Source organism: Balaenoptera acutorostrata, chromosome 6 (genome assembly GCF_949987535.1).
Source record: "Balaenoptera acutorostrata chromosome 6, mBalAcu1.1, whole genome shotgun sequence".
Lineage (NCBI taxonomy): Eukaryota > Metazoa > Chordata > Mammalia > Artiodactyla > Balaenopteridae > Balaenoptera > Balaenoptera acutorostrata.
In genome coordinates this window covers 81,573,133-81,597,410 of record NC_080069.1, presented here as the reverse complement: position 1 = coordinate 81,597,410, position 24,278 = coordinate 81,573,133, and the positions used below count along the sequence as shown (strand labels likewise).

General features: G+C 40.4%; 1 protein-coding gene across 2 annotated transcripts in view; it reads right to left on the bottom strand.

Moving 5' to 3' along the window:
• Positions 1-24,278, bottom strand: part of GCNT1 (glucosaminyl (N-acetyl) transferase 1) — a 228,461-nt gene that overhangs the window by 125,274 nt on the left and 78,909 nt on the right. For both annotated transcript variants that reach the window (XR_009008731.1, XR_009008729.1), the window contains exon 4: positions 22,203-22,284. The gene's annotated coding sequence lies outside the window, so the exon portion shown is untranslated. The remainder of the gene's footprint in view (positions 1-22,202; positions 22,285-24,278) is intronic.

Here is a 24,278-nt window from a genome sequence, read left to right as displayed (position 1 = left end):
AAATACCTTTACAATGGATAAACGTGGGAAATATGACCAAATGTGATATCAGCGATGATGGGACAAACTGATATTATGTGCCTCGTGATGTAATAAACTGAGAAGGACCTAAAATGACCTACACAGCTGTTATATAATGAAGAATTTGTCTGGTCTTTGTCCCTGGTTCCTGGCACAGAATTTCTAAAATTTCTTGAAATTTCCTGAGTGACAGAAGTACCTTTGTTACTTATGAGCCCCTTGGATCACACTTGAGTTTATGTTAAGAAAGTGACTCATGGTGGGCGCCTAGCTTCAGGATGGGGGCTGGTTACCAGCAGGACCAATCACATGATTAGAGGGTCGGGTCTTTGAGCCAGCCCAGCTTCTGGGGAAGGGGTGGGGCTGCAGACTGAGTTCAATCACATGGCCAATGGCTCAACCAACATACCGACATCATAAAACTCCAATAAAACTCTGGACATGGAAACTCAGTGGAACTTCCTGGTTGGTGAATACATCGATGTCCCAGGAAGGTGATGCGTTCTGATTCCACAAGAACAGGGCACAGAAACTCTGCTTTCCCAGACCTCACCCTATATGTCTCTTCTTTAGCTGTTCCTGGGTTGTATCCTTCACAATAAAATAATAAGTATAGTGAAGGGGAGCAGAACTTGCCACCCCAAAATATGCCACTGTGGCATAAGGATTATCTTGACATGGTCCTTTAAAAAAAAAAAAAAAAGCAGACATGAGAGAAGCTCTGAAAACCAAGTAGAGGTCACCTTTTTGTAAGAGACATTTACATTTATGAGGGAAACCTCCCTTGTAAAGGTGTCTCCCTCTCTGTACCAGGAAGAGGATGACTAAAACTCTAGAAACTCTTATCAATGGAGGAGGCGTGGACTTAAATCGCCATAACAGCCTTACCCTCGTTTACTGTGCTTTGTCCGGTAACCTCCCGTAACTGGCTCCCTCATGCCCCAAATATCTTCTTTTTTCTTTAGTGGGAGATGGTATTTAAGGTGGTGGCTTGGGCCATTTGGGGGAGTTACTCAGTTTTCCTGGGTATCTCTCATGTATACAGGAGGTACACATGTTATTAAACTTTTGTTTGTTTTTCTCTTGTTAATCTGTCTTTTAGCCAAGAATCTAGAAGGGTAGAGGGGAAATTATTTTTCCTCCTCTACAATAGCATTTTTATGAATTCTGTGAGTCATTCTAGTGAATTATTGAACTCAAGGGAGTCCTAAGAACCTCTGAATTTGTAGCTAGTTGGTCAGAGTATGAGTGGCCTGGGGATCCCCTGAACTTACAGCTGACATCTGAAGTGAAGGCTGTCTTGTTGGGAACCGTGCCCCCTACTTGTGGGATCCGTGCTAACTCCAGGTGTCAGTGCCAGAACTGAGTTGCAATACCCTTGTTAGTGTTGAAATAATAATCTTTCTACCAATAACGCTTAACTTGAATCCAAACACAAGGAAACAAACAGCCAAATCCAAATCAAGGAACGTTCGGCAAAATAACTGTACTGGGCTCTTCGAACGTCAATGTCAAGAAACACACACACCCACACACCCACACAAAGACTAGGTATGTGTTCTAGATTCAAGAAAAAAAATGTCCTTGTGTTTATGAGGTACCTGGAGAAGCATTTAACAGTGACTTGTCATCATGATGTCTGTAGCTTAATCTCAAATGCTTCAGCAAAAAAACAAACTAGTACACACTGAGAGAGGGAGAGGGAGAAATGAAAGAAAATGTTAACAAATGGAGAATCCAGGTGAATGGCGATTCATGTTCTGTTCTTTTGAAATTTTTAAAAATAAAAAAGTTGGGGAAAAATTACAGCATCAAGTGGGCTGTCTCCAAATGTCCCCTGCACCAAAAGGCTGTGTCAAGCACAATACTGTGAATATACTTAATGCCATTGAATTGTACATAGACTTTAAAATGGTTAAAATGGTAAATTTTACATTACATATATTTTAATCACAATTTTTTAAAAATCGAAATATCTGCCTCAGGTCTTGTCCTCTCCACTCAGAAGAGCAGCGAGGGTGGGCAAAGTCGTCCTGTCTGCCTGACACGGGGGGGGGGCGGCCGGGAAAGGAGGCCTGAGAGGGAGGCAAGAGACAGGTCAGGCGGGGCCTCTTCAGGGCAGTGTGAAGCTCTTAGAAGTTTCAGGCAGCTGACTATGGGGACAGGGAACCAGCTTTCCTAGATGACTCTGTCTGGCCCAGCTGCAGCGCAAGCTGCTTCAGCTCTGGCATTCCTCCCCTCAGTGGCCTAGTGTGTGGACCCTGCCCCCCTCCTCCCTCCCCTTCACTGGTAAGAGGGGGAGCAACTGGCCAGGAGAGGTTTGCTGGGCCAGTTCTAACGCAGGGAACCCAGGTGTCTGGGATGTTTTCATTTTGTCTCGATTTTTAATGGAAGAGTGAGTGAAATAACAACGTGGGCACAGCTCCAGACAATGCCATGCTGGGAGCTTGGCAGCTTCTGGGAGCAGCCTGCTGAGGTTCAAATCCAGAGATGCTTTTCGTGAAGGTGGGCTCCGCAGTCCCGCTGGGGCTGCCCTTAGCCGGAGCGCGTGGCCAACTTGGAAGCAGGAATGTGACCAAAAATACTGTCACCAAACACTGTTCTTTTCACTGTTTAGGGGGGCTTTTTAAAGCTGTCCAAGTAGCATGCTTTTTCTTTTTAGCACATGTCACATCAAAAATTGAACAAATTCAGGAAAAGGAGAACAATTTTTACACATTTGTTTTTAGTCCTATATTCATCAGTGTAAGATGTCCTTCCCTCTCCTTCCTGCCCCCCCTTCCTCTTTCTCTCTTTCTTTCTTTCTTTCCCTTTCTTTCTTTCTCTTTTCTTTTCTTTCTTCCTTTCTTTCATGTTAAAATATACATAACATAAAATTTACCTTTCTAACTATTTTTAAGTATACAGTTCAGTGGCATTAAGTACCCTTTCCTTTTTAACTTAAACTAGTTTTTAGAATTATTATTACAAAAGTAATTCATGCATATGATAAAAAAAAAATGTGAACACTATGGAAGGGGACAAAATGAAAAAAAGAAAGTCTCTACCCCTATCCTCCCACAAAATGCTGTTAACAGTTTTTGTGAAACCCGCCTGAATCATTTTAATGGAGCATCGCTTTTCAGTAACAGATGTATTCATTTGCTCCTCTGGGATAAGGGGCTCAGGTCTTGGAAGCATGACGGCTGCTCTTTCTTCCTGGAAATGTGGGTGAGTTTTCCTTACATACCTATGTGGATACGTGCCCACAAGCAGACACACATACACACACACACACACACATTTTTATAACTGACTACACATATATACATATACATATTTTATATTTATATAATAAAAGAGTGATATATTCCTACTGCTCCATGCCTTGATTTTTTTCACTTAATAATATATCTGCCCCACAACCACCTAAACTCACAGATGCATTTTGTTCATTCTCTCCTCTAAAGCTTTAGTTAAACACTTTTCACTGCCTGCAAATGCCTCATCATTTCTCTCCACTCCAGTAATTCTACAAAGCCATCAAGATCTATCTCATATTCTGTATTCTCCAAGCATTTATTGTTTCTATATCATAATTTAGTAGATAAGTATAACGATCATAATTCATTGGAAAGGAGGGTAAGCTCTTGAGTCGGTCATTCACAGGTTTTGGCCTCCACTCCACCACTAACTAACTGTGGAAGGGGTCTATGGAAGTTCCCTTGGATACCTTCCTAAATTTTTCTGGACCTATTTTCTCATATGGAAGCTTTAACTTTTTTATAAAAAGAAATAATGATATTATTATTTTTATAGATCTCATACACGTGCATTGGGAGCTTGTATTAGTTAGGATTCTCTAGAGAAACAGACCAATAGGATGTTATATAGATAGAGCTGGAGAGAAAGAGAGAGAGAGAAAGGTATTTTAAGGTAATTGGCTCACACAACTGGGGAGCCTGGCAAGTCCAAAATTTACAGGGTATGGCAGCAGGCTGGCGACCCAGGGAAGAGTTGATGTTCAAGTCCAAAGTCAGTCTGCTGGCATAATTCCCTCTTTTTCTGGGGAGGTCAGTCTTTTTATATTCAGGCCTTCAACTGATTGGATGAAGCCCACCCACATTAGGGAGGGTAATCTGCTTTACTCAATGTCTACTGATTTAAATGTTAATCTCATCTAAAGAAATACTTTCACAGAGGTATCTAGAATAATGGTTGACCAAATATCTGAGTACTGTAGCCCAGCCAAGCTGACACATAAAATTAACCATCACAGTGTTTTTTAAATTTAAAAATACTGAAAAAGCAGAAAGAAGAATTTTTATCTCCCTCCATCCCAAATCCAAACACCTTGCAACAAGAAATCTCAATATTTAGTGACCACTATGCTCAAAACTTCTACATGGCTAGCTAGGCAAATACAGAGAGAAATATAGACAAAAGATAAAAAGCATATACAGACATGCCTCTGAGATATTGTGGGTTTGGCTCCAGACCACCACAATAAAGCAAATATTACAATAAAGTGAGTCACATGAATTTTTTGGTTCTCAGTGCATATGGAAGTCATGTTTACACTATACTGTAGTCCATTAAGTGTGTAATACATTATGTCTAAAAAAAACAATGTATATACCTTAATTTTAAAATACTGTTTTGCTAAAAAATACAAACCATCATCTGAGCCTTCAGCGAGTCATAATCTTTTGGCTGATGGAGGGTCAATGTTGATGGCTGCTGACTGAGTAGGCTGGTAAGTGATGAAGGCTGGGGCCGCTGTGGCAATTTCCTAAAATAAGACAACAATGAAGTTTGCCACATCACTGACTCTTCCTTTCATGAACAATGTCTCTGTAGCAGGCAATGCTGTTTGACAGCATTTTATCCATGGTAGAACTTCTTTCCTCTCAAACCTTCGGGTTGCTTTATCAACCTGTCCTTTGAAGCTTTGAAGCCAGGCACTGACTTCTCTTCTCTAGCTATGAAAGTCCTAGATGGCATCTTCTTCCAATAGGAGGCTGTTTCAGCTACATTGACAATCTGTTGTTTTGTGTAGCCACCTTCATTAATATCTTAGGTTTGATCTTCTGGATAACTTGCTGCAGCTTCTACATCAACACCTGCTGCTTCACCTTGCACTTTTATGTTATGGAGGTGGCTTCTTTTTTTAACCTCATGAACCAACCTCTGCTAGGTTCAAGCTTTTCTTCTGCAGTTTCCTCACCTCTCTCAACCCTCATAGAATTGAAGAGAGTTAGGGTCTTCCTCTGGATTAGGCTTTGGCTGAAGGGAATGTTGTGGCTGGTTTGACCTTCTATCCAGACCACCAAAACTTTCTCCATATCAGCAATAAAGCTGTTTCACTTCTTTACTATTCATGTGTTCACTGGAGTAGCACTTTTAATTTCCTGCAAGAATGTTTCCTTTGCCTTCACAATGGGGCTAAATGTTTGGGGCAAGAGGCCTAGCTTTCAGCCTGTCTCAGCTTTTGACCTGCCTTCCTCATCAAGCTTAATCATTTCTAGCTTTTGCTTTAAAGTGAGAGACATGCAACTCTTCCTCTTACTTGAACATTTAGAGGCCACTGTATAGTTACTAATTGGCCTAATTTCAGTGTTGTTGTGTCTCAGGGAACAGGAAGCCCAAGGAGAGGGAGGGAGATGGGGGAAAGGCCAGTCAATAAAGCAGTCAGAACACACACAACGTTTATTAAGTTCACCACCTTATATGCATACAGTTCACTCACCCCAAAACAGTTATAACAGTATCAAAAATTATTGATCACAGATCCCCATAACAAATATAATAATAAAGAAAAAGTTTGAAATATTGCGAGAATTACCAAAATGCGACACAGAGTCACAAAGCGAGCAGATGCTGTTGGAAAAATGGTACCAATAGACTTGCTCGATGCCAGGTTGCCAGAAACGTTCAATTTATTTTAAAAAACGCAATATCTGTGAAGCACAATAAAGCGCAATAAAATGAGGTATGCCTGTATTATAAATGCTATTTTTAAGATAAAAGTTTAAAATTTAATATTTCTTTAAAAGGAGAAAAAGGAATTAAAAGTGTAACTGCAAATAAATGTTTCCTTACAATAAGGTATGTTCGTTCCCAAAAGATCCTTTCAAGGCTCAGTAAAAACATGATGTAAAGCCATTAAGAAGGTGGCGGTCACCATGGGTTTTTTTCTTTTCTTTTTTTTTTCTCTACTCGTTTCAATTTCAAACAGAATCAACTTCCTATTATGAAAGATAAATTAGCACAGTACAGGACCGCCTGACTCTCTCTCTCTCTCTACTTTTCAATATTTGTTATTTGCATGGTTATAGTACTTTGTTAGGGTTTATAAAACTTGCAGGAGGTGCTGGCTTACAGCTTCCACAGCAGTTTCATTTTAATTTCACACATAAATATAGTCGACACTTATTACCATTTCTTTCACAAAGCCTTTTATATTTCTGACCTCTTAATTTTGACTCTTCTCTCCGTTGGCTAGATTTTGCCAAGAAATCTTCTTTTTTTTTAAATCCTCAAATCATTTTTTTTTTCATGAAAAGTTCATGACTGCTGTGTACACAGTAACTAAACATCCTCATTTATCTGGGACTATCAGGTTTTAGCACTGAAAGTCCTGTGTCCCAGGTAACCCCTCTGTTCCAGGTAAACAGGGAGAGTTGCACACGTACAGCAGCTTGGATTCACGCTTCCCTGAGAACACGTAAACACTGTGTCGCTAGTTTCTGGCACTGAGCGTTGCTGGGCAGACGCATGCAGCAGGCGGAAGGTGTCTTCTGTACACTTGTTTTGTCTGCTTTGATGCCCATCAGATTCTTTCGTTAGTCTTGACTTTTAGTAACTTTTCTTCTCTCGGTTTTTTCTGAAGACAAGATGGACTTTCTCATTAGGTAGGCTAAACTTTCTCATTTCAAGCAAGTATTCATTCTTGTTTTACATCTTCAAATATTTTTTTCCATTTTGTCCTTTTCTTATCTCCAAGACCTCCAGCTATGTGTATGTTTCCTCTCCTTATCTCTCTGTGCTTCCTTCTGCGTGAATTCCTGAGTCAGATTATGGGCCTCGTGAGAGTCACGATATTAGTAACCATAGTCACCTTCTTCTCCATCACCCGCATTATGAAAACTTACCAAGCACTTGCTATGGGGCCAGGCACCACGCTGGTTACTCTATAAGCTGCTCTATCTTATTTCATCTTCATAAAAACCCCATGAGATAAGTTCCAGTATGACCCTCATTTTAAAGATAAGGAAACCAAAAAGCGGAGACAGTTACCTACTCAAAGATACGTGGCTAATAAGTGACACAGCTGGCATGCAAACCTCGTTTCTCTAACCCCAGAGTCTGAGATTTAACCCCTACAGCCCAACGCTCTCATATGCGTTATTTCACTATATTTGATTTGCATCCCTTGAAGCTTTGAACAATAAGGAAAGGTTGAAGTGACTTCATTCAGTTTCTGTTAGTTAAATCATTCATTTGGCCCCTTTATTGAACGCTTACTACATGTTGACTATTATGCCATATGTTAGAAATACAAAAGACATATAAAATAGGGTCACTGCCCTCAAGGCAATTTTAGTTTGGTGCGGTGGGGAAAAAAAGACAGACTTATAAACAGATAAATTGCCATCTTCCTTGGTAGGCGGCGCAATAGAAGAGTGAACTAATTGCCGTGGGAGCCCAGAGGCTGGAGAGGCATGCGAGCTGTCTGGAAGGATGAGAAGGAGGTACTCAGATGAGGGAGCAAGTGTCAGGGGAGAGGGCACACGCTAGGCAGAAGCAGGGACACGTGCTGCTGAGTTGAAAGGGAGTATATTCTTATACTCAGGGAATAATGAATATTTTGAGGCGGATGGAGCATAAGGTACAGGGAATAACGTGTAAGACATGAAACTAGAGAGGCAAGTGAGAGCCAAACAACCGCCATTCTGTTCTTAATGATCACTTTAACCCTACAAAAGGGATGATGATGAGTTTCAAAGCTCTTGGAAGATTCATACATACTCAGATCAAACTTTCTACATATCACTCTATATTTTATGTCAGTAATTGGTTTTTTTCTGGTCATCCTTAATATTTCCAGCGGATTATAAGAACATTCTTCTACTTTTGGTTTTCTACATTCAACCTGCCTCAGAACTGGGGGTGGGCTAATGTTACCCCTCTCCTAAAGAAATCAATCTTATCCATTTAACCTCTTGCCAGTATAACGTAAGCAACGCAGAGAGAACAAATACAGAAATCTAAGGAAATAGTTCTTTTCTGAAAGCATCATGGGTTTTTATTTTGTTTCGTTTTTCATCTGAGAGCCAACTTTTTGACAGCACCTTCCCATCAAGGAGTAACTAGAACAAGGGGTGGCTCAAGGGCAGGTTGGCGGGAAGGTTAAGTACGTTGACTCGGTTGACTGTGGTGTTTCCTGGATGTCAGAGCCCACAGAACTGCACTCCCTGGTTCCTGAACCTACGCAAACAACCTGGGTTTGGAATTTAGGGAAAAAAAAAAACTAAAAGTTTTTAGGGCTGATGCACAGGTACCCCATAGAAAACTACAGCTCTCTGCTTTTAAGAAAAACCATTTGGAGTGCATAGCTGGTATATTTTTTCCAAAATAGCAAATCCATTTTAGAAAACAACAAGTTGATAACTTAATGAGTGCGTGTTTTTTTTAAACTGAAATAGCTGGCAAATGATTAAACATAGCCAGCTTACAGGCAACTTTCCAGTGTCAGTGAAAAGGCCGATTTGGATAGAGATCAATGAAGTAGTCAGAAGGGGCCGTAAGAGAGAGAAGAGGAGAAAGCTGCTGGGAAAAAAAAAAAAAACCAGAGGAAAGCGGTTACCAGGGACATCGTATCCATTAGTCACAGTCGGCAAAGCGCCTGGGGCACAGGATGATTTGAGAGACCCACAAAAATGATTTAATTTTTATTTCTTTCAAAATCAAAAGAAAAAAAAGTGAACATATTATAATGAACCCGGTCTGGATTATATTCATCTTTATACTCATGCAGTTGTAAAATGTAATTGTTAATATTTTTTTATGGAGGAAGGAACCCACGAAGGCATAAGTGCTGAGGGGCCATGAAAGTCTTAATGCAGCACTGGCGGTTACTAATATGTTGGCTCAAAGGCCTAAGAAAACATAACCCTAATGTCTTCCATTGCATTAACATTGATCATGCTCACATTTCGCTGGCTGGGTGGGCCCCATCCACAGAGTCATGGGATCGCAGCACACATACCAAAGTTTCCCCAGCTATTTCTGGAGACCCCTTCCACTTGCTCAGGAACAAGGCTAGACCCCTTTGTGCTGCCCCTTTGTTTTTAAATTTTTATTGGAGTATAGTTTCAGGTGTACAGCAAAGTGAAGCAGTTATACATATATATATATATCCATTCTTTTTTAGATTCTTTTCCCACATAGGCCTTTACAGTGTACTGAGTAGAGTTGCCTGTGCTATACAGTAGGTCCTTATTAGTTACCTATTTTATACATAGTATATATAGTAGTGTGTATATGTCAATCCCAATCTCCCAATTTATCTCTCATAACCATAAGTTTGTTTTCTACATAAGTTTGTTTCCACATATAAGTGATATCATATGGTATTAGTCTTTCTCTGTCTGACTTATTTCACTCAGTATGACAATCTCTAGGTCCATCTACATCTCTGCAAATGGCACTATTTTGTTCCTTTTTATGGCTGAGTAATATTCCATTGTATATATGCACCACATCTTTATCCATTCCTCTGTCCATGGACATTTAGGTTGCTACCATGTCCTGGCTACTGTAAATAGTGCTTGTGCTGCCCCTTTATTAACTTCCACTGACAGGAAGCCACCCAGGAGATGCCCCACCAATGTTCCTTTAATGGCATCTACTTCAGCTTTTCTGTCTAGGTGCTGTTCCCAAAATCTCAACCCCTCCTGGTGCCCAACAGCACTGTAGTGCCTTCCACCCTAATCCTGCGTTAAAGCTGTGCTGTGTCCACCCAGGATGGGGAGAATCATGAGTCCATAAATCTTTTAGGTTGTTTCTGCTGGAAAATACTAGCCATTAAAGAAGTCTGAGGAAGTGAGATTTACGTACACCCTCATCATCTATCAGGGTACAGGGAAAGCAACCGCAGGCCAAATTCTGCCACCTATACAGATGTTTGTTACACACATATTCATCAGTGGTCATCGAAGAGTTGGCACTCTCCTGTTAGCTCGATGAGATTTTTAGCTCTTCTGAACCCTTCAGGTGACCCAACCACACTGCGGGAAATGTTCACAGGTGGCAAACTCTTCAGAAGCAGGAGTCTATGCTTCCTAATTGGCATCATTCAGAAATCTTCCTACACCAATAGCTGGGCAAAGGACCACTCAGGGATCAAGCCAGATTTTAGGTTTCCCTGAAGGCTCACCCACTGTTCACACAAGAGTAAGGAGTCTCTTTAAGGTATTTTTAGCCAGTCCTCATATTTTGAATACCTTTAGCATCACCAATGAGACCTCACTTCTATGAATCATCATGCTAAGTAATTAAGTTTCCTAATAAACTAAGTTACTAGTTTCTCCAATAAAATCCCCTTTCTGACATTCACTGTGCTGATTAACCAACAATTGCTTTGACAAAGCCACCTCTGGATGGTAACCTTCTCTGATTTAATCCTAGCTAATCACTCTTTGACTATGCATTCTGGATTACTTCATAGGTTTTGGCTTAACCTAATAAGCAGATACAAAATATCACAAAATTTATGCTGAGTATTTTTAAATAAATTATAGTCACCGTGAGGCAGTGGCATCTGCGTGGGTCCCAACGCTATAATCCACACATGCAGATCTGCCATGACTTACAACACCCTGGGTATCGCACAAATGCCAAGGAAACACTGGGAGCCAAAGGCCAACAGAGGAGCGAGAGAGAAAGACCCAGAAGCAAGGTGATTCCTTCCTCACTCTCAATTACTGGCAATGGCATAAGAATCCAGGAATTTAGAACCAACTGAGAGGGAAGGAGATGAGGAAGAAAAACCCTGGAAAAAGGCATCCCCCTAATGGGATAGCTGTTTTTTAACTCTGAAGAATCCAAAATATCAAGAGCTTGGGCTCTTCTTCAAGAACAAAGAAATTTATTCACAGAAATAACAAAATTAAATGTTTCTCTGATAGAAATGGGAGCCACGATCTTGTACATAAAACTGACTTATTTCAAATTAAAATTATATTTTTGTACTCCTGAATTTTGTGGAATGATGTGACTAGGAAGTTATATCTGTTACAAAGCGATTGCATATTCATGCATATAGAGCCCATGCAAGGTCAAACCCCCAAAATAAAAGTCAGAGTCGTGCATGAAGCATGGGCTCATCAATCATGCCTAACATGAGTCCTGCCAATCACTTAGGAGGAAATGCAGCCTTCAGATGTGAAGCTGGGACTGTAGCTTCAGAAGAACTCTGGATGAGGAAGTGTTTACGGAGATATCCTGCTCTGACAGCCACAATATAGAAAATTCTCGTGCCAAATATGAAGTGGAAAACGGAGCAGGTAGCTGTGCTAGGATCTGAAATTTATGTTTCTCATATTTCCTGGCTTATTCATCTTCAGTTATCTTTTAGTATGTTTGGCAAGATGTTTTTTTAAATTCCAGCCATACTAAGGAAGTCAAAGCAATTTTGTTTGTCTGCTTGAGAGATTTAGAAGGAAATGCTGCTCTCCACGTACCAGTCTGTTGATGGCAGCAGAAATAAAGACATTCCCCAAGTGGAAAGTAAAACTCAGGGGCACAGATGGGTCCCTCTCGGGGACCCAAAGGGTCCCAAACCTTTCCAAATGGAGAGTATTTATTTTGCTCTATCTTAATATTACATAAGTAATTTGTATTCACCGTAAAAATGCTTGAAAGTACAAATAAAATGTTTTAAGAAATGAAATCACTTGTAACCTCCCCACCCAGTGATTACCATTGTCAACATTTTAATGTACACCTTTTCATATCTGTTTCTATACATTTCATATATACGTATGAATATTTCAAAACTAGGATCATGCTGTATATACTCCTTTTGTAATCTGCTTTTATTTAACTCATTCTATTGTGGCCCTCTTTTCATGTCAGTAAATTTCTGTCTACTACGGTGGTTCTCACACTGGATCATGCATGTGAAGAGCTCAATACAACACAAGGTGTTTGGTCTTCACCCACTCAGTTGCCCAGTCTCCACTTCCGTAGGTGGTGGGAGGGGCAAGAATTTGCACTTCTAACAAGTTGATGCTGATGCAACTGCTCTGGGGAGCACAATTTGAAGACTGTGGTCTACACCATCACATGAATGACTGCTGAACATTTCATGATACAGGTGAATGAATTTATTTAACTGTTCCCCTTCATTTGAATACTTGGATTATTTCAAACCCAAATGATGCCGGGAGAAACATCCTTACAGCTAAACCTGCACTTGTTTTTATGAAAGACCAGTTTCCTTGCACTGAGGTCCAAGAAAGGTAAAACACTGGAAAGAATTCTCACTACCAGGAAATGAGAGAGGAAGAATGATTAAAATCCTCCTGGTTTAGGGTTATTTAGAGCCCACAATGGAAGGTCAATTTTATGGGGGTTGCAGGATTAATGGAACTGCAGATAGAGACACTTGCCCAAAGAACACTTTGGCTAACTTCATTCCATTTCTGATAGTCCCGTTACAAGTAGAACATTGCTACATGAGAGGAAATGCTTTATGTATTACTTAATGTTAAATGTGGCATCAATGAGTTGATGAATACAAAATTTTAAAAGCCAGAAAAGAGAAGAAAGAAAAGATGAAAAGTGATTTTGACAGTGATTATAGAAAAATGAGTGTCAAAAAATTTAGATGACCTTCATGTGACCAAGAGATTTCTATTACATTAAATTTTTTTTAAAAAAACAGGAAAAGTGGCTCAAAGCGCATTGTTTTGAGACTTTTCAGATTTTGAACAAGTTTCAATTCTATACCAAATTTAATGAATAGAAATTTAAGTACATCTCAAAGCTAGATCTCATAAATAAAAAACTGAGTCTGAAGCAACCTAATTTTAAAAGGGTGAGAATTTATAACAGTAGAGTTTACAGAAGTAATATAAAGTGAAAGAAACCTAAGTCACACTCATAAAGAAATACAAATCAGGGACTTCCCTGGTGGTGCAGTGGGTAAGACTCCGTGCTCCCAATGCAGGGGGCCCGGGTTTGATACCTGGTCAGGGAACTAGATTCGACATGCTGCAACTAAGATCCCGCATGCCCAACTAAAGATCCAGCATGCTGCAACGAAGATCAAAGATCCCACATGCTGCAACTAAGACCCAGTGCAGCCAAATAAGTATTAAGAAAAAAAAAAAAATAGAAATCAACACGAGGTTAGCTTCTGATGTACAACATAGTGATTTGATATTTCCATATATTACAAAATGCTCACCATGATAAGTTTAGTTACCATCTGTCACCATACAAAGGTATTACACTATTATTGACTATATTCCCCATGCTGTATATTTCATCCCCATGACTCATTTATTTTGTAACTGAAAGTGTGTACCTCTTAATCTCTCTCACTTATGTGGCTCATTCCCCCACCTCCTCCCCTCTGGCAACCTCCTGTTTGTTCTCTGTATCTATGATTCTGTTTCTGTTTTGTTATCTTTATTTGTTTTGTTTTTTAGATTTCACATATAAATGAAATCATTTAGTATTTGTTTTTCTCTGACTTACTTCACTTAGCATAACACCCTCTAGGTTCATCCATCCGGTTGCAAATCGTAAAATTTCTTTTTTATGGCTGAGTAATATTCCATTGTATGTGTATGAGTGTGTGTGTATCATATTTTTCTTTTAGTTTGTACCTATATAAGATGATGGATGTTCACTAAACTTATTATGGTAATCGTGCCATGAGGTATGTAAGTCAAAATCACTATGCTGTACACCTTACACTTGTACAGTGCTGTATGTCACTCAATAAAACTGGAAGAAAAAGAATTTTAACTATTATCCTCCCAAAAAATGCAAATTAAGGCATCATTATTTTTTCCTCTAGCAGACAGCAAATATTTTAAAGTTTGATGATGCTCAGGGTTGGCTAGAATACGAGAAATAGGTACTTTCATATTCTTTTGTTAAGAGGTCAAAACAGTACAAATCTTTGGAAAATAATTTGGCAATTTTATCAACATTTAAAAAGTAAATATTATTAAACCTATAATACTATTGCTAGGAATCCTATGGATACATTTTAAACTGTTTCCCAAAATATACAAAGATATTCACTGAAAAATTATCTATTACAGAAAAAGACTGGAAACAACCTAAATGTCCTTTAACTGGAGAGTCTCCTTAAATAACCTATAATTCATCCATGCTATATAGCCCTTAAAAACAACAATGCTTTATACTGATACCCAAATACATACAAATTTATCAAAAAGTGAAAGGAGCAAGGTACAGAAAACTTTGTAGAGTCTAATTCCTTTGTATAAACAAACATAAGCATATATATGTTTACAGAGAAGTATATGCAAAAGTTTTTTCTCAAAGGGAACCCCCAAAATTGTTCATTGTCATTTTCTTTTCTTTTCCAGGTGAGGAGATGGAGGAATACCATACACGGACATGGGAGAGTAGAGGCCCAAATCACTGATACTCACTGGGGTGGAAGAAGACGTCTTGGTTCAGGGGGGCATATTTGATCCCAATCTTAACAGATGAACCAAATTTCAAAGTCTTCCACAGTGCCTGAGGACATGGTTTCTTTTTTTAACCATCTATTAAAATCTTTTAATATTCACAAATATGTTCATAACAGGTTTATTCATAATGGCGCCCAAATGGAAACAAGCCAAATGTCCATCAAAGGGAGAATGGATAAAAGGCTGGGTATTCATTCAATGGATACAAAAATACTATGGTATTCATAGTAATTAAAAAAAAAAAAAGAAGAAGAAGAAACTACTGCTGCCTGCATCGACATGCATATATTCCAGAGACATTGTATTGAGCAAAAGGAAGCAAATACAGAAGAGTTCATACATTTGTATGTTGAAGAACAGGTGAAAACAAAGCTGTAGTGGCTGCCGTTGGAACAGAAGCTACTAAAGTGGGAGGTTACCGACTGGCAAGGGCGTGAGGGAGACTTCAGAGGTGCTAGACTTGTTTGGTATACCGATGTGGGTATGGTTTTACAAATACACACACAGATGCAAAAATTAACCCAGCTGTACTGAAGGTAGGTATACTTTATTATACACTGTACTTCAAAAAAATTTTTAGCTCTTTAGTGTGGTTTTTTTTCAGGCAACAAAATTTTAACAGAAAAACTGTGGAGCTCCACGAGGAGCACCTGATGGGTTATATGTTTTCAGTAATTTTTCACTAATCTAAAATAAATATCCCTTGATTCATCAATTCTCCCTTGATTTATATTGTTAATTTAGTAAAAGGGTGTACTAGGATGAATCAAGAATAACAACCCTCAAAGATATCCTCATCCTAATCCCCAGAACCTGCGAATATGTTATCTTCATGGCAAATGACATTGCAGATGTGATTAAATTAAAGGCCTTGGCGTGGGGGATTGTCTCAGATTACCCTGGGTGGGCTTGATGTGCTCATAGGGCCCTTAAGGAGGGACACAGGGGAAATCAGTCAGAGAGAAGCAGATTTGAGGATGTTACTCTGCTGGTTTTGAAGATGGCCGGGAGCCAAAGAATGCAGGGAATACAGCCCAGGCAGAAAAGGGAAGGAAACAAATTCTCCTTTAGAGACACTGAAGGAAACAGCCCTGTGGACACCTTGACCTTAGCTAAGTGAAACTGATTTCAGAGTTCTAGCTTCCAGAACCATAAGGGAATACACTTGTGTTATTTTAAGCCACTAAGTTTGTGGTAATTTGTTACAACAGTAATACAATACAAAGGGGAAGCTAATATAGAGGGGAAAAAAGATGAGGTGCAAATATTCTTACTCTTTTGAATTCTTTGGTTTGCTCTTCATTGAGAAACACAGAAAAGCCTTTTGCTGGAGTCACTTTTTATGTCAAAGATGATCTCCATATCAACAGAGGTATTATTCCCTCCTACTAAAAATTTCAGTGAAGGAAAAGCCAATACTAACATACCTTACTTTAAATTAATACTAAGCATTTTTTCCAACTATAAAATGTATACATGATCCTTGCATAAAGTAGGTAAAGAAACCAAAACTCTCCTTTAACAACTCAAGATCGAAATTGTCTCTGGCTGTCCTGAGCAATGATTGGCCGAGAATTCTCACATCATTATCTTGGCTGATAGACCCACGTGGAAACTGGACTAAGCACTTTGTTTCCAGCATGTCACTATTCACCGTATTATTTACTAGTCTGTGAACAAGGAAAGGAAAGTAGGATGGCTTCCTCTCTTCCTTGGCTCTCTTGCATTTGGCACGAGGCCAGGTGAGCTGGGAGATCAGTGTTCCCTGGGATTTTATCATGTTCAGCCTGTGTCCCCAGGGCATCCAAGTTCCTCAGTGATCACTGCCCCCTCTCTCTTTCCCATGCTGGAGACTGAACAGGCTTGAATGGGCTGTGAGGAAAGGCTGGGGGCTAAATGGTTCAAAAGTGAGAACCCTCAATCCCAAAGCAGACAGGCAAAGGCATGTTACTGGCGCCGAGGTTGTGTGCTGTCCAGCAGGTTGACATGCGGGAGTTGGTACTGTGGAATTTTCTCCCTGCTACATTCCTTCTGGGGACCGGGGATGGGGGGTGAGGGGGGTGCGTGGAGGGTAAAGTCCGTGCTATCTGGCAATCATCAAGATCACCATCAAGGGTTGGGAGTAAAAAGTTCCCAACTCTAAAATGTGGGTACAGAAGCTCTTCCCACAGTGTCTGCATGGAGTTCTGAAACTGGGAAAGAGCTTGTAAGGGTGCACTCTGTGTGTGTGTTTGTGTATGTGTGTGTGTGTGTGTTCATTTGTCACCAGAGACAAGTTTGTGTTCACAAGCTCCCTAGGTACTTATAGTGACTACTATTTACCCAGTGCTAACCTAGGAGCCTGGAAAGAAGCCCTGGGAGGATGGGGTAGCTCTTATCCTTTCTGTCCAGAATTCTTTCCTTTAAGATATCCACCCCTCTGAACACAGGAGTGGACACAGAGCCCAGGGTGAGCCAATGTGACTGGCCCTAGCCACAGTGACTGGCCCAGGAAGGGCCATGGGACATAAGCCCAACCAATCGGGAGGCTTCTCCAGGATGTTTCTGTAGAAGTTGAAGAAGAGTCTTGCCTTTCTCATGTGTCAGGAGCTGTTTGACTGTGATGTGGAAATGGCCTTACTTGGTTCTCCACCAAGTAAGGAAACCTGAAGGCATAAAGTTCCAGGGAAAACCTTGTGAGCTGCCGAACCCTGATTTGTGTACAAGTCACAAGCCATTCCTGGGTTCATTCATGCATGAGGCCAGCTCCACCCTTCTTGAGGTCTGGAGCTAAAATCTCATCCTTCACTGTTTGAGTTAATTCACTTTGTGTTTCCATCCGTTAGAATGAAAAAAAGAAACTGACAAATAGAGATTTATGGAAAAACAAGGCATGTGTGCTGCCCTCAGAGAATTTAGGATTCATATGGAAAGACAGGGACAATTACAGAAGAAAATACAAGTTAAAATATACTTAAGCATTACGTTGTACTATACCTGTACGGTGAATAATTCTATTGTCAAGCGTATGAAGAATGTGCTAGAGTGCACAGCTGAATGGTTTAGAACAATGCCCATTATTCAGTTCCCCTTGGGACTCAGAAGTTTCTGGTCCTTGTTTTGAACGATTTCACTTTCTGAAAGATAGTGGACACATAGACTACAGAGCCAGATGTAGGAAAAAATTTGGGCTTGCCACTCCCAGGTACCTGATTATGTCACTTTGGATGTCTTCATCTGGAAATACCACCCTGACTCAAAATGCCTGAAACAATATAGAAATTTATTTTCTAATCTGACAAGTCCAGGGGTGGGGTAACTTTGAGGTTAGTTAACTCAGAGGCTTACTCATGTCATCACAGACCCTGGTTCTTCAGCTTCTCCACTTTGCTATTTCGGGTCACAAGATGACTGTATTTATTCCAGGCATCATATCCAGGAAACACCAAATCCAGAGATTCTGCCTTTTTCAATGTCCCCTTAGGAATTCGAAATCTTTTTCAGGATATCCAACCCCAAGCATTAGTTAGAACTGAGTCACATGCCAACCCCCAAATTAATCACTTACAAAGGGAAAAACTTTACCCAGATTGTCTTAAATTCATCAGGACTTACACTTGGAATGTGGGCTAAGAATGCCTTCCTTTAAAGCATGTAAGGGTTAGGGGTAAGGGGATGTGCTATATACTCAGCACAATTGAGGGTCTACCAGCAAGGAAGAAGGGGAGATGGAAGGTAAGCTGGCAACTAGTAATGTCTGATGGAGTGACACAGGTTTCCTACAAAGTGTCTCTGAGCCTTGGTTTTTCTCACCAAAGAACAGGATTCAAAATATCTATCACATAGGTTGTGAGGAATAAATGGAATAGTAACTTGCTTAGCATACAGTAAGTGTTCAACAAGTATTTATTCACTTTCCCCTTTCCCTTCTCGTTCAAAAACATGTGTTCAACCACATTTTTTTTGAACATTTACTATGCACCTGGCCCTGTACCAGGTATCAGGGACATGGTGGTGAATTAGAAAAACACAATCCCTAATGTGTTTACATTCTGCAGGAGAGACAAATAATACACGATAATTGGCATCGAAAGTAATTGTGATCACAGTAGTGCTGAAAGGAAGTAAAGGGAGATGTCATATTCAAGGAATCTTTTGATCCTCTGTTTTCAATTTAGGGAGAAAAAAAAATGAGGATAGTATCTCATTTCTCCTGATCATCAACTATAAAGAGAAATATTGACCATACACTGATCTTTGCTCCTTTAGTGTCGGTTGATTTTCCAAAAGTGAATTATTCCAGTTGTGCTTCCTTTCCTATCTTAATTCTCCAGCGGTAACCTAATTTTTGTACACTTCCATCACAAAGAAGATTCTTTTTAATCTCTCTGTTTATCTAAGGTCAAAAGAATAAAAATTATTTCCTCCACAGAAGCTCAACCAATGGTAATAGCCACAGTTGCAGCACAAGGCATAGGCATAGCTTTAAACTTTTCTTTTCTAATTGGGGCAGGACAGTAAACCTAAATGTCTTTAGAAAATTTTATAATTTTTGCACTGTCACAAAGAGAAGCACTACCTCCCATTCACAAATTATGTAATTCCGAGTTTCCTCAACTTAGCTGTGTGTCACAATACCATAGGGAACTTGTTAAAAATATAGATACCATCAATCCTCATTATTCGTGGATTCTGTATTTGCAAATTCACATACTCACTAAAATGTATTCGTGACCCCAAAAGCATTACTTGTGGCACTTTTACGATCACTCACCAACATGTACAGAGAGGTGAAAAAGCTCAGTCATCCAATATGCACATTCCTAGCTGAGGTGGAAAAACGCGAGGCTCTGTTTTCTCCTTTCGGCTTTAACACTGTAAACAAGCGTCCTTTTTGCGATCTAATAGTGCCATGCTTTTTGCAGTTTTGTGCCTTTCTGTTCACCACCACTTCCCCACCTCCCCAGCCCATGCCATCCCCCCAGCAGTGCTGAAGTGCTAGCTAGTGTTCCTGAGGCGCAAGAAGGCTGGGATGTGCCTTACAGAGAAAACAAGCTAGAGAAGCTTGGTTCGGGCGCAAGTTAACAGTGCTGTTGGCCGCGAGTCCCGCGTTAATGAATCAACATCCAGGAAAGGAAGAGAAAATTTGCTGATCTCTGGGTGAGGCCACTTGGGAAAGTGCTAAAGTAACACCTGTAGTGCATGATGAAGCTACGGAAAAGAGGGGAAATGCGGCTAAATTTGTGGATTCATGAGACGATGACAGATTTTTTTTTTTTTAAAAAGCAGAGTGGGTAGCATTATTGTGAGGGTGAAAGCCAAAGAAATTTGTGGTCACGTTATCCAGAGTCAAGCAATGCTAAGCCCTATATAAAATAAATCAGCTACAAGGATATATTGTATAACACAGGAAATGTAGCCAATATTTTATAATTACTATAAATAGAGTATAACCTTTAAGTACTGTGAATCACTAAGCTGTATACCTGAAGCTTATGTAATAGACTCTACCTCAATTTTTTATAAAAGATAACTTTTTTTTTCCCAGGTCATTAGGCTCTGATTGTCGACTACTTGATCTACCTTCACACAAGGGTTGCTTTTACCTCCCATGATTGGCTAGAAAGGTAGTAGCTCGGATGACTTTTTTTTTAAACACTGGCTGATTACTAAGAGAAATCACATCTACCTATTGAGACACCCTACATCCACCTACCCATCTTCTCATCCATCAGATTTAAGCATCATATGGGCAGAAACCATGAATATTTGGTCCACCAGGGTGAATCTAATACCTTAGTCAGTGATTTTTCACATAGAAGACACTGTTCCCAGGCACTGTGATGGGAACTGAATTCTTCCTATAAATCAGTGGTTCTCAAGCAACAGCGATTCTGCCTCCCGGGGGACATTTGGCAATACCTAGAGCCATCTTTGGTTGTCACAACCAGGGAGGGCGACTGCTACTGGCATCTAGTGCATAGGGGCCAGGGGTGCTGCTAAACATCCTACAATGCACAGAATAGACTTCACCCCCATAAAAAAGAATTACCTGGCCCAAAATGTCAATCATGCCCAGGCTGAGGCAAACCTGCTTACATGGATGGATGTAACAATCACAGTAGGCAATTTCTCACTCTCAGACGCTGCACTCCTGCCATATTCCACTGTTGGAATGACACAGCAGTACCGAATCATGTCACCCCCCACAGCCCGCCTACCATGCAGGAGGTGTATGGAAAGATCCCTGGGGAAGGCTTTTCTCTCTCCTGTCCCACTGGTTTGTTGTTACTCATCCTAAGCCAAGAAAGCACGTATTTTTTTCTCCCCAAGTTTTTAGACACCTATCTTTCCTATTTGCATTACCCATCCCTGTTTCCTTCTTTGCAACTCATACAAAGTACAGTCCAGCTTCATAGGAAACAGGTGTACCCTGACCCCCTTTGTGAATTTCTATAAAGGGCTTGGGAAAAAATGCATCCCGGGGCCCATGAACATGCACTGCGCCCTCTGCCTCCCTTCTTTTCCTCTGGGGAACGCAGCGAACCTTGACCTGCCCAAGACCCGAACTCTGTGACAGCACACACAGGATTGGTTGGACCTGCTCTCCAGTTACCTCAGTCACGTGCTCAGCCAGTGAGCAAAGAATACCAGATTCCTAAAAATCGTATTTCCTGAACAAATATTTGTGGGCAGGGACAAAATGACAGAATACTTGAATTCAGGTGCAGCATTTCATTTGCAGTAAGGTTTCATTTCACAGTGAATATAAAGACAAGCCAAATTAAACCAAAAGTTAGATGCTGTGAGCAAATCTATTTTTTTCCCCTTCTACTGTTATGGTTTCTATTTGAGAGGAAAAAAATATATCTAAAAGATTTTTTTCCCTTAAGAGAGGTTATTCAAGATTAAGCAAATTATAGAGACTTCCCTGGTGGTCCAGTGGTTAAGACCCCACACTCCCAATGCAGGGAGAATGGTTTCAATCCCTGGTTGGGGAACTAAGATCTCACAAGCTGCATGGTACGGCCAAAAAAAAAAAAAAAAAAAAAAATTAAGCAAATTAACTGTCTTTGTTCATTTACCACATATTTAGTGAGAACCAACTGTATGTCACACTCTGCACTAGGCCTGGAAATACAAAAATGAAGGTACACTGTCCCTGCCCTGAGAAGCAATATCAGCTATTAATGTAACATTTTAACATGCACTTTTATGTTAAAAAATGCAGTCACAGACCGAGAGAAAATATTTGCAATAGACACAACTGATAAAGGATTGTCATCCCAAATATACCAAGAACTCTTAAAAGTCAACAATAAGAAAATCAACAATCCGATTTTTTAAATGTGCAAAAGACCTGAACAGACAACTCACCAAAGAAGATATACAGATGGCAAATGAGCATATGAAAAGGTGCTCCACATCATGTATCATTACAGAATTGCAGATTTAAAACAATGAAAAACTACTACATACCTGTAAGAACGGCCAAAATCCGGACCACTGACAACACCAATTGCTGGTGAGGATGTGGAGCAACAGGAACTCTCAGCCATTGCTGGTGGGAGTGCAAAAATGGTACAGCCACTTCAGAAAACAGTTTGGAGGTTTCTTGCAAAACTAAACATAGTCTTACCATACAATCCAGCAATCATGCTCCTTGCTGTTTACCCAAAGGAACTGAAAACTTATGTCCACAGAAAACCTGAACACTGACGTTTATAGCAGTTTTATTCAGAATTAACCAAAACTTGGAAGCAACCAAGACGTCCTTCAGTAGGCGAATGGATAAATCAACTGTGGTACACCAGACAATGGAATATGATTCAATGCTAAAAAGAAAAGCTTATCAAGCTATAAGAAGACATGGAGGAAACTTAAAAGCATATGACTAAATGAAAGAAACCAATCTGAAAAGGCTATACCCTGTATGATTCTAACTATATGATGTTCTGGAAAAGGCAAAACTATGGAGACAGTAAAAAGATTAGTGGTTGCTAGGGATGGAGGGGAGGAATGAATAGGCAGAGCACAGAGGATTTTTAGAGCAGTGAAACCATTCTGCATGATACTGAAATGGTGGATACATGTCATTATACACTTGTCAAAACCCAAAGAATGTACAACACTGAGAGGGAACCCAAATACAAACTATGGATTTGGGGTGATGGTGATATGTCAGTGCAGGTTCATCTGTTATAACAAATGAACCACTCTGGTTCAGGAAGTTGATAGTGGGGAAGGATGGGGGCAGGGAGCGGGGGCGGGGGATAAAGGGAAACTCTGTCCTTTCCACTCAGTTTTGCTGTGAACCTAAAATTGCTCTAAAAAATAGTCTATTTTTTAAAATATACCAAACTACACATACAGGTATATGAGTGAGTTCAATAGTTTATTTTAGATGGTGGCGATAAACTCTGTACAGAGTACTATGGAAGCCAGAGATCACAGTGATCATTTAGATAAGCCAGAAGGAAAACAGTGATGGTCAGGAAGGACCTCATCACAGGGGAGATGATGCCCGAGTTGTGTTAAGAGGTGAGGACGCTCTGGTCTGAAAGCCTGGAGAAATGTGTTCCAGGAGAGTGTACAGTGTGAAAGAGGACCTTTTCTGATGCAACTGCTTTCAAAAACCCAGCTCGACCTCTCTCAAGCAGTAAAAGTCAGAATCTACTCCAGGCTGCTCCAGGGCTCAAAGGGCAGCCCTACGACAAAATCTGCAACTCTCCCTTTCTCCACTTGCTTTCTCAACATTGGTGAACCCTCCTGCTTCCTGTAGGTTGGAGGTAGAAACCCCAGCACCCTCTTACTCTCAGTCCATTGTAAGTGTGGACAAAGCACACAGGCTGAAAGTGAGAGAAGAGATGGTTCCTTCAGACTACTGTTTAGCAGATGCTTACTGAGATGACACCAGGGGCAAAAACCCCAGATGAGTCCTATTCAAGGAGACATGAAATTGCATCATGTGTTCAGAAAACCAAATGTGGTCCAAATGGATAGAGCATCATGTGCAAAACAGAAGGTATGGAGAGGTGGGCAGAGGCCAGACCAGGGAGGGCCTTAGGTGCCATTTGAAGAAATCAGGATTTTATCTTTTAGGCAATAAGGAGTCATTGAAAGGGCTAAGCAAGGGTGTGAAATTACCAAATTTTCCTTTTTTTAAAAAATTAATTAATTTATTTATTATTATTATTTTTTGGCTGTGTTGGGTCTTCGTTTCTGTGCGAGGGCTTTCTCTAGCTGCGGCAAGCGGGGGCCACTCTTCATCGCGGTGCGCGGGCCTCTCACTATCGCAGCCTCTCTTGTTGTGGAGCACAGGCTCCAGACGCGCAGGCTCAGTAGTTGTGGCTCACGGGCCTAGTTGCTCCACGGCATGTGGGATCCTCCCAGACCAGGGCTCAAACCTGTGTCCCCTGCACTGGCAAGCAGACTCTCAACCACTGCACCACCAGGGAAGCCCCAAATTTTCATTTCTGATAAATCACTCTGACAGTGCCTCCACTGTCAGAGTATGTGACTTAGCCAAGTAACTTGACCTCTCTGAACTGCTTT